General features: G+C 39.3%; 6 non-coding genes across 6 annotated transcripts; all 6 read left to right on the forward strand.

Annotated features, from left to right (window-relative positions):
* The first annotated feature begins 2221 nt into the window (after positions 1 to 2221).
* Positions 2222 to 2340, forward strand: LOC127994974 (5S ribosomal RNA). The gene has a single exon (XR_008167940.1). It is a non-coding gene; the product is annotated as a 5S ribosomal RNA (ribosomal RNA).
* Positions 2341 to 2561: 221 nt separating this feature from the next.
* On the forward strand, positions 2562 to 2680 carry LOC127995630 (5S ribosomal RNA). The gene has a single exon (XR_008168570.1). It is a non-coding gene; the product is annotated as a 5S ribosomal RNA (ribosomal RNA).
* Positions 2681 to 7017: 4337 nt separating this feature from the next.
* LOC128005141 (5S ribosomal RNA) lies at positions 7018 to 7136 on the forward strand. The gene has a single exon (XR_008177803.1). It is a non-coding gene; the product is annotated as a 5S ribosomal RNA (ribosomal RNA).
* A 220-nt stretch (positions 7137 to 7356) lies between these two features.
* On the forward strand, positions 7357 to 7475 carry LOC128000492 (5S ribosomal RNA). Its single transcript, XR_008173274.1, has one exon. It is a non-coding gene; the product is annotated as a 5S ribosomal RNA (ribosomal RNA).
* A 4294-nt stretch (positions 7476 to 11769) lies between these two features.
* On the forward strand, positions 11770 to 11888 carry LOC128005142 (5S ribosomal RNA). The gene has a single exon (XR_008177804.1). It is a non-coding gene; the product is annotated as a 5S ribosomal RNA (ribosomal RNA).
* Positions 11889 to 12108: 220 nt separating this feature from the next.
* LOC128000493 (5S ribosomal RNA) lies at positions 12109 to 12227 on the forward strand. The gene has a single exon (XR_008173275.1). It is a non-coding gene; the product is annotated as a 5S ribosomal RNA (ribosomal RNA).
* Positions 12228 to 13863: the final 1636 nt, after the last annotated feature.

Here is a 13863-nt window from a genome sequence, read left to right on the forward strand (position 1 = left end):
CATTCACTGCTACGAACTGATGGCGGTCATATAAGTACGATTTAAACCATGCTAATGCACTTCCACTGATGCCAACAAAGTGTTCAAGTCTGTGCAAAAGAATGTTGTGGTCAATTGTGTCAAACGCAGCACTAAGATCCAATAAAACTAATAGAGAGATACACCCACGATCAGATGATAAGAGCAGATCATTTGTAACTCTAAGGAGAGCAGTCTCAGTACTATGATACGGTCTAAATCCTGACTGGAAATCCTCACATATACCATTATTCTCTAAGAAGGAATATAATTGTGAGGATACCACCTTTTCTAGTATCTTGGACTGAAAAGGGAGATTCGAGATTGGTCTATAACTAACAAGTTCTCTGGGGTCAAGTTGTGGCTTTTTTATGAGAGGCTTAATAACAGCCAGTTTGAAGGTTTTGGGGACATATCCTAATGACAATGAGGAATTAATAATAGTCAGAAGAGGACCTATGACTTCTGGAAGCACCTCTTTTAAGAGCTTAGATGGTATAGGGTCTAACATACATGTTGTTGGTTTAAATGATTTAACAAGTTTATACAATTCTTCCTCTCCTATAGTAGAGAATGAGTGGAACTGTTCCTCAGGGGGTCTATAGTGCACTGTCTGATGTGATACGGTAGCTGACGGCTGAATGGTTGCAATTTTATCTCTAATAGTATCGATTTTAGAAGTAAAGTAGTTCATAAAGTCATTACTGTTGTGGTGTTGGGAAATGTCAACACTTGTTGAGGCTTTATTTTTCGTTAATTTAGTCACTGTATTGAATAAATACCTGGGGTTATGTTTGGTTTCTTCTAAAAGAGAAGAAAAGTAATCAGATCTAGCAGGTTTTAATGCTTTTCTATAGGATATGCTACTTTCCCGCCAAGCAATACGAAATACCTCTAGTTTTGTTTTCCTCCAGCTGCGCTCCATTTTTCGGGCTGCTCTCTTTAGGGTGCGAGTATGCTCATTATACCATGGTGTCAAACTGTTTTCCTTAACCTTCCTTAAGCGTAAAGGAGCAACTGTATTTAAAGTGCTAGAAAAGAGAGAGTCCATAGTTTCTGTTACATCATCAAGTTGTTCTGAGGTTTTGGATATGATAAGGAATTTGGATACATCAGGAAGATAACTTAAAAAGCAGTCTTTTGTGGTAGAAGTGATGGTTCTTCGATACTTGTAACAAGAAGTAGAATTTACAATTTTGGCTATATGAAGTTTACACAGAACTAAATAATGATCTGAGATATCATCACTTGGCTGAATAATTTCAACACTATCAACATCAATTCCATGTGACAGTATTAAATCTAGAGTATGATTTCGACAATGAGTAGGTCCTGAAACATGTTGTCTAACACCAATAGAGTTCAGAATGTCTATAAATGCTGATCCCAATGCGTCTTTTTCATTATCGACATGGATATTAAAATCACCAACTATTAAGACTTTATCTGCAGCCAGAACTAACTCGGATGTAAAATCACCAAACTCTTTAATAAAGTCTGTATGGTGCCCTGGTGGCCTGTATACAGTAGCCAGTACAAACATAACAGGGGATTTATCATTAACATTGGTTTCTCTGGATAATGTTATATGAAGCACCATTACTTCAAACGAGTTATACTTGAAGCCTGCCCTCTGAGAAATCCTAAAAACGTTGTTATAAATTGAAGCAACTCCTCCCCCTTTGCCTTTTAAACGCGGCTCATGTTTATAACAGTAATCTTGGGGGGTGGATTCATTTAAAATAATGTAATCATCAGATTTTAGCCAAGTTTCTGTCAAACAGAGCACATCTATATTATGATCAGTTATCATATTATTTACAAAAAGTGTTTTCGTAGAAATGGATCTGATATTCAATAAGCCAATCTTTATCATTTGTTTATCCATATTGCATTTGTTTTTTATTTGTTGAACCTCAATTAAATTGTTAACCTTAACTTGGTTTGGACATTTTTTGTATTTTCTAGTTCGGGGAACAGACACAGTCTCTATAGTGTGATATCTAGGTGAAAGAGTCTCTATGTGCTGAGAATTAACTGACCTCTGTGACGGGAGGCAGCTAGCAGACGGTCGGTTTAGCCAGTCTGTCTGCTTCCTGACCTGGGCCCCAGTTAGTCAAGAATAAACACTAAGACTATTTGCCATATTTCTAGACAGAAGAGCAGCACCACTTCTTCAGCAGCACTCTTTGCAGCAGACTTCGCTTACGGCCATACCAACCTGGCTATGCCCGATCTCGTCTGATCTCGGAAGCTAAGCAGGTTTGGGCCTGGTTAGTACTTGGATGGGAGACCGCCTGGGAATACCAGGTGCTGTAAGCTTTTTGGACATTTTTCACTTAGTATATAATAATTTTGCCAAAAAATAGAGTCAATGCCCGATCTCTGAATCTTAGCAGGTTTAGGTCTGGTTAGTACTTTTATGAGAGACTGCCTAGGAATACCAGGTGCTTTAAGCTTTTGGGGTTTCTTTCCTACTTATATAATGCACTGGCGATAAGATTGGCTGTTCTTTAAATAGCCCTCTCTTTGCAGCAGACTTCGCTTACGGCCATACCAACCTGGCTATGCCTGATCTCGTCTGATCTCGGAAGCTAAGCAGGTTTGGGCCTGGTTAGTACTTGGATGGGAGACCGCCTGGGAAAACCAGGTGCTGTAAGCTTTTTGGAAATTTTTCACTTAGTATATAATAATTTTGCCAAAAAATAGAGTCAATGCCTGATCTCTGAATATTAGCAGGTTTGGGCCTGCTTAGTACATGGATGCGAGACTGCCTGGGAATACCAGGTGCTTTAATCTTTTTGGAAATTTTCACGAATTATATAATAATCTTTCATTAAAAAAAAAAGAAAAAAAAAAAAAGAGTCAATGCCCGATCTCTGAATCTTAGCAGGTTTAGGTCTGGTTAGTACTTGTATGAGAGACTGCCTAGGAATACCAGGTGCTTTAAGCTTTTGGGTTTTCTTTCCTACTTATATAATGTACTGGCGATAAGATTGGCTGTTCTTTAAATAGCCCTCTCTGCAATCAATCAATCAATCACCTTTATTTATATAGTGCTTTAAACAAAATACATTGCATCAAAGCACTGAACAACATTCATTTGGAAAACAGTGTCTCAATAATGCAAAATGATAGTTAAAGGCAGTTCATCATTGAATTCAGCTATGTCATCTCTGTTCAGTTGAAATAGTGTCTGTTTTTATTTGCAATCAAGTCAATGATATCGCTGTAGATGAAGTGACCCCAACTAAGCAAGCCAGAGGCGACAGCGGCAAGGAACCGAAACTCCATCGGTGACAGAATGGAGAAAAAACCCTTGGGAGAAACCAGGCTCAGTTGGGGGGTCAGTTCTCCTCTGACCAGACGAAAACCAGTAGTTCAATTCCAGGCTGCAGCAAAGTCAGATTGTGCAGAAGAATCATCTGTTTCCTGTGGTCTTGTCCTGGTGTTCCTCTGAGGCAAGGTCTTTACAGGGGATCTGTATCTGGGGCTCTAGTTGTCCTGGTCTCCGCTGTCTTTCAGGGCAGTAGAGGTCCTTTCTAGGTGCTGATCCACCATCTGGTCTGGATACGTACTGGATCCGGGTGACTGCAGTGACCCTCTGATCTGGACACAGACTGGATCTCGTGGCCACGGTGACCTCGGAACAAGAGAGAAACAGACAAATATTAGCGTAGATGCCATTCTTCTAATGATGTAGAAAGTACGGTGTTATGTGAAGTGTTTCCGGTTCCGGTTTACCTAATTAATGCAGCCTAAAAATCCTTTAACGGATTTGGATATTAAAAGCATATTAGTATGTTATGTGTATGCCAGGTTAAAGAGATGGGTCTTTAATCTAGATTTAAACTGCAAGAGTGTGTCTGCCTCCCGAACAATGTTAGGTAGGTTATTCCAGAGTTTAGGCGCCAAATAGGAAAAGGATCTGCCGCCCGCAGTTGATTTTGATATTCTAGGTATTATCCAATTGCCTGAGTTTTGAGAACGTAGCGGACGTAGAGGAGTATAATGTAAAAGGAGCTCATTCAAATACTGAGGTGCTAAACCATTCAGGGCTTTATAAGTAATAAGCAATATTTTAAAATCTATACGATGTTTGATAGGGAGCCAGTGCAGTGTGGACAGGACCGGGCTAATATGGTCATACTTCCTGGTTCTAGTAAGAACTCTTGCTGCTGCATTTTGGACTAGCTGTAGTTTGTTTACCAAGCGTGCAGAACAACCACCCAATAAAGCATTACAATAGTCTAACCTTGAAGTCATAAATGCATGGATTAAAATTTCTGCATTTGACATTGAGAGCATAGGCCGTAATTTAGATATAATTTTGAGATGGAAAAATGCAGTTTTACAAATGCTAGAAACGTGTCTTTCTAAGGAAAGATTGCGATCAAGTAGCACACCTAGGTTCCTAACTGATGACGAAGAATTGACAGAGCAACCATCAAGTCTTAGACAGTGTTCTAGGTTATTACAAGCAGAGTTTTTAGGCCCTATGATTAACACCTCTGTTTTTTCTGAATTTAGCAGTAAGAAATTACTCGTCATCCAATTTTTTATATCGACTATGCATTCCATTAGTTTTTCAAATTGGTGTGTTTCACCAGGCTGCGAGGAAATATAGAGCTGCGTATCATCAGCATAACAGTGAAAGCTAACACCATGTTTCCTGATGATATCTCCCAAGGGTAACATATAAAGCGTGAAGAGTAGCGGCCCTAGTACTGAGCCTTGAGGTACTCCATACTGCACTTGTGATCGATATGATACATCTTCATTCACTGCTACGAACTGATGGCGGTCATATAAGTACGATTTAAACCATGCTAATGCACTTCCACTGATGCCAACAAAGTGTTCAAGTCTATGCAAAAGAATGTTGTGGTCAATTGTGTCAAACGCAGCACTAAGATCCAATAAAACTAATAGAGAGATACACCCACGATCAGATGATAAGAGCAGATCATTTGTAACTCTAAGGAGAGCAGTCTCAGTACTATGATACGGTCTAAATCCTGACTGGAAATCCTCACATATACCATTATTCTCTAAGAAGGAATATAATTGTGAGGATACCACCTTTTCTAGTATCTTGGACAGAAAAGGGAGATTCGAGATTGGTCTATAACTAACAAGTTCTCTGGGGTCAAGTTGTGGCTTTTTTATGAGAGGCTTAATAACAGCCAGTTTGAAGGTTTTGGGGACATATCCTAATGACAATGAGGAATTAATAATAGTCAGAAGAGGACCTATGACTTCTGGAAGCACCTCTTTTAAGAGCTTAGATGGTATAGGGTCTAACATACATGTTGTTGGTTTAAATGATTTAACAAGTTTATACAATTCTTCCTCTCCTATAGTAGAGAATGAGTGGAACTGTTCCTCAGGGGGTCTATAGTGCACTGTCTGATGTGATACGGTAGCTGACGGCTGAATGGTTGCAATTTTATCTCTAATAGTATCGATTTTAGAAGTAAAGTAGTTCATAAAGTCATTACTGTTGTGGTGTTGGGAAATGTCAACACTTGTTGAGGCTTTATTTTTCGTTAATTTAGCCACTGTATTGAATAAATACCTGGGGTTATGTTTGTTTTCTTCTAAAAGAGAAGAAAATTAATCAGATCTAGCAGGTTTTAATGCTTTTCTATAGGATATGCTACTTTCCCGCCAAGCAATACGAAATACCTCTAGTTTTGTTTTCCTCCAGCTGCGCTCCATTTTTCGGGCTGCTCTCTTTAGGGTGCGAGTATGCTCATTATACCATGGTGTCAAACTGTTTTCCTTAACCTTCCTTAAGCGTAAAGGAGCAACTGTATTTAAAGTGCTAGAAAAGAGAGAGTCCATAGTTTCTGTTACATCATCAAGTTGTTCTGAGGTTTTGGATATGCTAAGGAATTTGGATACATCAGGAAGATAACTTAAAAAGCAGTCTTTTGTGGTAGAAGTGATGGTTCTTCGATACTTGTAACAAGAAGTAGAATTTACAATTTTGGCTATATGAAGTTTACACAGAACTAAATAATGATCTGAGATATCATCACTTGGCTGAATAATTTCAACACTATCAACATCAATTCCATGTGACAGTATTAAATCTAGAGTATGATTTCGACAATGAGTAGGTCCTGAAACATGTTGTCTAACACCAATAGAGTTCAGAATGTCTATAAATGCTGATCCCAATGCGTCTTTTTCATTATCGACATGGATATTAAAATCACCAACTATTAAGACTTTATCTGCAGCCAGAACTAACTCGGATGTAAAATCACCAAACTCTTTAATAAAGTCTGTATGGTGCCCTGGTGGCCTGTATACAGTAGCCAGTACAAACATAACAGGGGATTTATCATTAACATTGGTTTCTCTGGATAATGTTATATGAAGCACCATTACTTCAAACGAGTTATACTTGAAGCCTGCCCTCTGAGAAATCCTAAAAACGTTGTTATAAATTGAAGCAACTCCTCCCCCTTTGCCTTTTAAACGCGGCTCATGTTTATAACAGTAATCTTGGGGGGTGGACTCATTTAAAATAATGTAATCATCAGGTTTTAGCCAAGTTTCTGTCAAACAGAGCACATCTATATTATGATCAGTTATCATATTATTTACAAAAAGTGTTTTCGTAGAAATGGATCTGATATTCAATAAGCCAATCTTTATCATTTGTTTATCCATATTGCATTTGTTTTTTATTTGTTGAACCTCAATTAAATTGTTAACCTTAACTTGGTTTGGACATTTTTTGTATTTTCTAGTTCGGGGAACAGACACAGTCTCTATAGTGTGATATCTAGGTGAAAGAGTCTCTATTTGCTGAGAATTAACTGACCTCTGTGACGGGAGGCAGCTAGCAGACGGTCGGTTTAGCCAGTCTGTCTGCTTCCTGACCTGGGCCCCAGTTAGTCAAGAATAAACACTAAGACTATTTGCCATATTTCTAGACAGAAGAGCAGCACCACTTCTTCAGCAGCACTCTTTGCAGCAGACTTCGCTTACGGCCATACCAACCTGGCTATGCCCGATCTCGTCTGATCTCTGAAGCTAAGCAGGTTTGGGCCTGGTTAGTACATGGATGGGAGACTGCCTGGGAATACCAGGTGCTGTAAGCTTTTGGACATTTTTCACTTAGTATATAATAATTTTGCCAAAAAATAGAGTCAATGCCCGATCTCTGAATCTTAGCAGGTTTAGGTCTGGTTAGTACTTTGATGAGAGACTGCCTAGGAATACCAGGTGCTTTAAGCTTTTGGGGTTTCTTTCCTACTTATATAATGTACTGGCAATAAGATTGGCTGGTCTTTAAATAGCCGTCTCTTTGCAGCAGACTTCGCTTACAGCCATACCAACCTGGCTATGCCCAATCTCGTCTGATCTCGGAAGCTAAGCAGGTTTGGGCCTGGTTAGTACTTGGATGGGAGACCGCCTGGGAATACCAGGTGCTGTAAGCTTTTTGGAAATGTTTCACTTAGTATATAATAATTTTGCCAAAAAATAGAGTCAGTGCCGATCTCTGAATATTAGCAGGTTTGGGCCTGGTTAGTACATGGATGGGAGACTGCCTGGGAATACCAGGTGCTGTAAGCTTTTTGGACATTTTTCACTTAGTATATAATAATTTTGCCAAAAAATAGAGTCAATGCCGATCTCTGAATATTTGCAGGTTTGGGCCTGGTTAGTACATGGATGGGAGACTGCCTGGGAATACCAGGTGCTTTAATATTTTTGGAAAATTTCACGAATTATATAATAATCTTTCATTAAAAAAAATTAAAAAAAAGAGTCAATGCCCGATCTCTGAATCTTAGCAGGTTTAGGTCTGGTTAGTACTTTGATGAGAGACTGCCTAGGAATACCAGGTGCTTTAAGCTTTTGGGTTTTCTTTCCTACTTATATAATGTACTGGCGATAAGATTGGCTGTTCTTTAAATAGCCCTCTCTTCAATCAATCAATCAATCAATCACCTTTATTTATATAGTGCTTTAAACAAAATACATTGCGTCAAAGCACTGAACAACATTCATTTGGAAAACAGTGTCTCAATAATGCAAAATGATAGTTAAAGGCAGTTCATCATTGAATTCAGCTATGTCATCTCTGTTCAGTTGAAATAGTGTCTGTTTTTATTTGCAATCAAGTCAATGATATCGCTGTAGATGAAGTGACCCCAACTAAGCAAGCCAGAGGCGACAGCGGCAAGGAACCGAAACTCCATCGGTGACAGAATGGAGAAAAAAACCTTGGGAGAAACCAGGCTCAGTTGGGGGGTCAGTTCTCCTCTGACCAGACGAAAACCAGTAGTTCAATTCCAGGCTGCAGCAAAGTCAGATTGTGCAGAAGAATCATCTGTTTCCTGTGGTATTGTCCTGGTGCTCCTCTGAGACAAGGTCTTTACAGGGGATCTGTATCTGGGGCTCTAGTTGTCCTGGTCTCCGCTGTCTTTCAGGGCAGTAGAGGTCCTTTCTAGGTGCTGATCCACCATCTGGTCTGGATACGTACTGGATCCGGGTGACTGCAGTGACCCTCTGATCTGGACACAGACTGGATCTCGTGGCCACGGTGACCTCGGAACAAGAGAGAAACAGACAAATATTAGCGTAGATGCCATTCTTCTAATGATGTAGAAAGTACGGTGTTATGTGAAGTGTTTCCGGTTCCGGTTTACCTAATTAATGCAGCCTAAAAATCCTTTAACGGATTTGGATATTAAAAGCATATTAGTATGTTATGTGTATGCCAGGTTAAAGAGAATTGGGTCTTTAATCTAGATCTAAACTGCAAGAGTGTGTTAGGTAGGTTATTCCAGAGTTTAGGCGCCAAATAGGAAAAGGATCTGCCGCCCGCAGTTGATTTTGATATTCTAGGTATTATCAAATTGCCTGAGTTTTGAGAACGTAGCGGACGTAGAGGAGTATAATGTAAAAGGAGCTCATTCAAATACCGAGGTGCTAAACCAAGCGTGCAGAACAACCACCCAATAAAGCATTACAATAGTCTAACCTTGAAGTCATAAATGCATGGATTAAAATTTCTGCATTTGACATTGAGAGCATAGGCCGTAATTTAGATATAATTTTGAGATGGAAAAATGCAGTTTTACAAATGCTAGAAACGTGTCTTTCTAAGGAAAGATTGCGATCAAGTAGCACACCTAGGTTCCTAACTGATGACGAAGAATTGACAGAGCAACCATCAAGTCTTAGACAGTGTTCTAGGTTATTACAAGCAGAGTTTTTAGGCCCTATGATTAACACCTCTGTTTTTTCTGAATTTAGCAGTAAGAAATTACTCGTCATCCAATTTTTTATATCGACTATGCATTCCATTAGTTTTTCAAATTGGTGTGTTTCACCAGGCTGCGAGGAAATATAGAGCTGCGTATCATCAGCATAACAGTGAAAGCTAACACCATGTTTCCTGATGATATCTCCCAAGGGTAACATATAAAGCGTGAAGAGTAGCGGCCCTAGTACTGAGCCTTGAGGTACTCCATACTGCACTTGTGATCGATATGATACATCTTCATTCACTGCTACGAACTGATGGCGGTCATATAAGTACGATTTAAACCATGCTAATGCACTTCCACTGATGCCAACAAAGTGTTCAAGTCTATGCAAAAGAATGTTGTGGTCAATTGTGTCAAACGCAGCACTAAGATCCAATAAAACTAATAGAGAGATACACCCACGATCAGATGATAAGAGCAGATCATTTGTAACTCTAAGGAGAGCAGTCTCAGTACTATGATACGGTCTAAATCCTGACTGGAAATCCTCACATATACCATTATTCTCTAAGAAGGAATATAATTGTGAGGATACCACCTTTTCTAGTATCTTGGACAGAAAAGGGAGATTCGAGATTGGTCTATAACTAACAAGTTCTCTGGGGTCAAGTTGTGGCTTTTTTATGAGAGGCTTAATAACAGCCAGTTTGAAGGTTTTGGGGACATATCCTAATGACAATGAGGAATTAATAATAGTCAGAAGAGGACCTATGACTTCTGGAAGCACCTCTTTTAAGAGCTTAGATGGTATAGGGTCTAACATACATGTTGTTGGTTTAAATGATTTAACAAGTTTATACAATTCTTCCTCTCCTATAGTAGAGAATGAGTGGAACTGTTCCTCAGGGGGTCTATAGTGCACTGTCTGATGTGATACGGTAGCTGACGGCTGAATGGTTGCAATTTTATCTCTAATAGTATCGATTTTAGAAGTAAAGTAGTTCATAAAGTCATTACTGTTGTGGTGTTGGGAAATGTCAACACTTGTTGAGGCTTTATTTTTCGTTAATTTAGCCACTGTATTGAATAAATACCTGGGGTTATGTTTGTTTTCTTCTAAAAGAGAAGAAAATTAATCAGATCTAGCAGGTTTTAATGCTTTTCTATAGGATATGCTACTTTCCCGCCAAGCAATACGAAATACCTCTAGTTTTGTTTTCCTCCAGCTGCGCTCCATTTTTCGGGCTGCTCTCTTTAGGGTGCGAGTATGCTCATTATACCATGGTGTCAAACTGTTTTCCTTAACCTTCCTTAAGCGTAAAGGAGCAACTGTATTTAAAGTGCTAGAAAAGAGAGAGTCCATAGTTTCTGTTACATCATCAAGTTGTTCTGAGGTTTTGGATATGCTAAGGAATTTGGATACATCAGGAAGATAACTTAAAAAGCAGTCTTTTGTGGTAGAAGTGATGGTTCTTCGATACTTGTAACAAGAAGTAGAATTTACAATTTTGGCTATATGAAGTTTACACAGAACTAAATAATGATCTGAGATATCATCACTTGGCTGAATAATTTCAACACTATCAACATCAATTCCATGTGACAGTATTAAATCTAGAGTATGATTTCGACAATGAGTAGGTCCTGAAACATGTTGTCTAACACCAATAGAGTTCAGAATGTCTATAAATGCTGATCCCAATGCGTCTTTTTCATTATCGACATGGATATTAAAATCACCAACTATTAAGACTTTATCTGCAGCCAGAACTAACTCGGATGTAAAATCACCAAACTCTTTAATAAAGTCTGTATGGTGCCCTGGTGGCCTGTATACAGTAGCCAGTACAAACATAACAGGGGATTTATCATTAACATTGGTTTCTCTGGATAATGTTATATGAAGCACCATTACTTCAAACGAGTTATACTTGAAGCCTGCCCTCTGAGAAATCCTAAAAACGTTGTTATAAATTGAAGCAACTCCTCCCCCTTTGCCTTTTAAACGCGGCTCATGTTTATAACAGTAATCTTGGGGGGTGGACTCATTTAAAATAATGTAATCATCAGGTTTTAGCCAAGTTTCTGTCAAACAGAGCACATCTATATTATGATCAGTTATCATATTATTTACAAAAAGTGTTTTCGTAGAAATGGATCTGATATTCAATAAGCCAATCTTTATCATTTGTTTATCCATATTGCATTTGTTTTTTATTTGTTGAACCTCAATTAAATTGTTAACCTTAACTTGGTTTGGACATTTTTTGTATTTTCTAGTTCGGGGAACAGACACAGTCTCTATAGTGTGATATCTAGGTGAAAGAGTCTCTATTTGCTGAGAATTAACTGACCTCTGTGACGGGAGGCAGCTAGCAGACGGTCGGTTTAGCCAGTCTGTCTGCTTCCTGACCTGGGCCCCAGTTAGTCAAGAATAAACACTAAGACTATTTGCCATATTTCTAGACAGAAGAGCAGCACCACTTCTTCAGCAGCACTCTTTGCAGCAGACTTCGCTTACGGCCATACCAACCTGGCTATGCCCGATCTCGTCTGATCTCTGAAGCTAAGCAGGTTTGGGCCTGGTTAGTACATGGATGGGAGACTGCCTGGGAATACCAGGTGCTGTAAGCTTTTGGACATTTTTCACTTAGTATATAATAATTTTGCCAAAAAATAGAGTCAATGCCCGATCTCTGAATCTTAGCAGGTTTAGGTCTGGTTAGTACTTTGATGAGAGACTGCCTAGGAATACCAGGTGCTTTAAGCTTTTGGGGTTTCTTTCCTACTTATATAATGTACTGGCAATAAGATTGGCTGGTCTTTAAATAGCCGTCTCTTTGCAGCAGACTTCGCTTACAGCCATACCAACCTGGCTATGCCCAATCTCGTCTGATCTCGGAAGCTAAGCAGGTTTGGGCCTGGTTAGTACTTGGATGGGAGACCGCCTGGGAATACCAGGTGCTGTAAGCTTTTTGGAAATGTTTCACTTAGTATATAATAATTTTGCCAAAAAATAGAGTCAGTGCCGATCTCTGAATATTAGCAGGTTTGGGCCTGGTTAGTACATGGATGGGAGACTGCCTGGGAATACCAGGTGCTGTAAGCTTTTTGGACATTTTTCACTTAGTATATAATAATTTTGCCAAAAAATAGAGTCAATGCCGATCTCTGAATATTTGCAGGTTTGGGCCTGGTTAGTACATGGATGGGAGACTGCCTGGGAATACCAGGTGCTTTAATATTTTTGGAAAATTTCACGAATTATATAATAATCTTTCATTAAAAAAAATTAAAAAAAGAGTCAATGCCCGATCTCTGAATCTTAGCAGGTTTAGGTCTGGTTAGTACTTTGATGAGAGACTGCCTAGGAATACCAGGTGCTTTAAGCTTTTGGGTTTTCTTTCCTACTTATATAATGTACTGGCGATAAGATTGGCTGTTCTTTAAATACCCCTCTCTTCAATCAATCAATCAATCAATCACCTTTATTTATATAGTGCTTTAAACAAAATACATTGCGTCAAAGCACTGAACAACATTCATTTGGAAAACAGTGTCTCAATAATGCAAAATGATAGTTAAAGGCAGTTCATCATTGAATTCAGCTATGTCATCTCTGTTCAGTTGAAATAGTGTCTGTTTTTATTTGCAATCAAGTCAATGATATCGCTGTAGATGAAGTGACCCCAACTAAGCAAGCCAGAGGCGACAGCGGCAAGGAACCGAAACTCCATCGGTGACAGAATGGAGAAAAAAACCTTGGGAGAAACCAGGCTCAGTTGGGGGGTCAGTTCTCCTCTGACCAGACGAAAACCAGTAGTTCAATTCCAGGCTGCAGCAAAGTCAGATTGTGCAGAAGAATCATCTGTTTCCTGTGGTATTGTCCTGGTGCTCCTCTGAGACAAGGTCTTTACAGGGGATCTGTATCTGGGGCTCTAGTTGTCCTGGTCTCCGCTGTCTTTCAGGGCAGTAGAGGTCCTTTCTAGGTGCTGATCCACCATCTGGTCTGGATACGTACTGGATCCGGGTGACTGCAGTGACCCTCTGATCTGGACACAGACTGGATCTCGTGGCCACGGTGACCTCGGAACAAGAGAGAAACAGACAAATATTAGCGTAGATGCCATTCTTCTAATGATGTAGAAAGTACGGTGTTATGTGAAGTGTTTCCGGTTCCGGTTTACCTAATTAATGCAGCCTAAAAATCCTTTAACGGATTTGGATATTAAAAGCATATTAGTATGTTATGTGTATGCCAGGTTAAAGAGAATTGGGTCTTTAATCTAGATCTAAACTGCAAGAGTGTGTTAGGTAGGTTATTCCAGAGTTTAGGCGCCAAATAGGAAAAGGATCTGCCGCCCGCAGTTGATTTTGATATTCTAGGTATTATCAAATTGCCTGAGTTTTGAGAACGTAGCGGACGTAGAGGAGTATAATGTAAAAGGAGCTCATTCAAATACCGAGGTGCTAAACCAAGCGTGCAGAACAACCACCCAATAAAGCATTACAATAGTCTAACCTTGAAGTCATAAATGCATGGATTAACATTTCTGCATTTGACATTGAGAGCATAGGCCGTAATTTAGATATATTTTTGAGATGGAAA

Source organism: Carassius gibelio, chromosome B22, assembly GCF_023724105.1.
Source record: "Carassius gibelio isolate Cgi1373 ecotype wild population from Czech Republic chromosome B22, carGib1.2-hapl.c, whole genome shotgun sequence".
In the NCBI taxonomy this organism is placed as follows: domain Eukaryota; kingdom Metazoa; phylum Chordata; class Actinopteri; order Cypriniformes; family Cyprinidae; genus Carassius; species Carassius gibelio.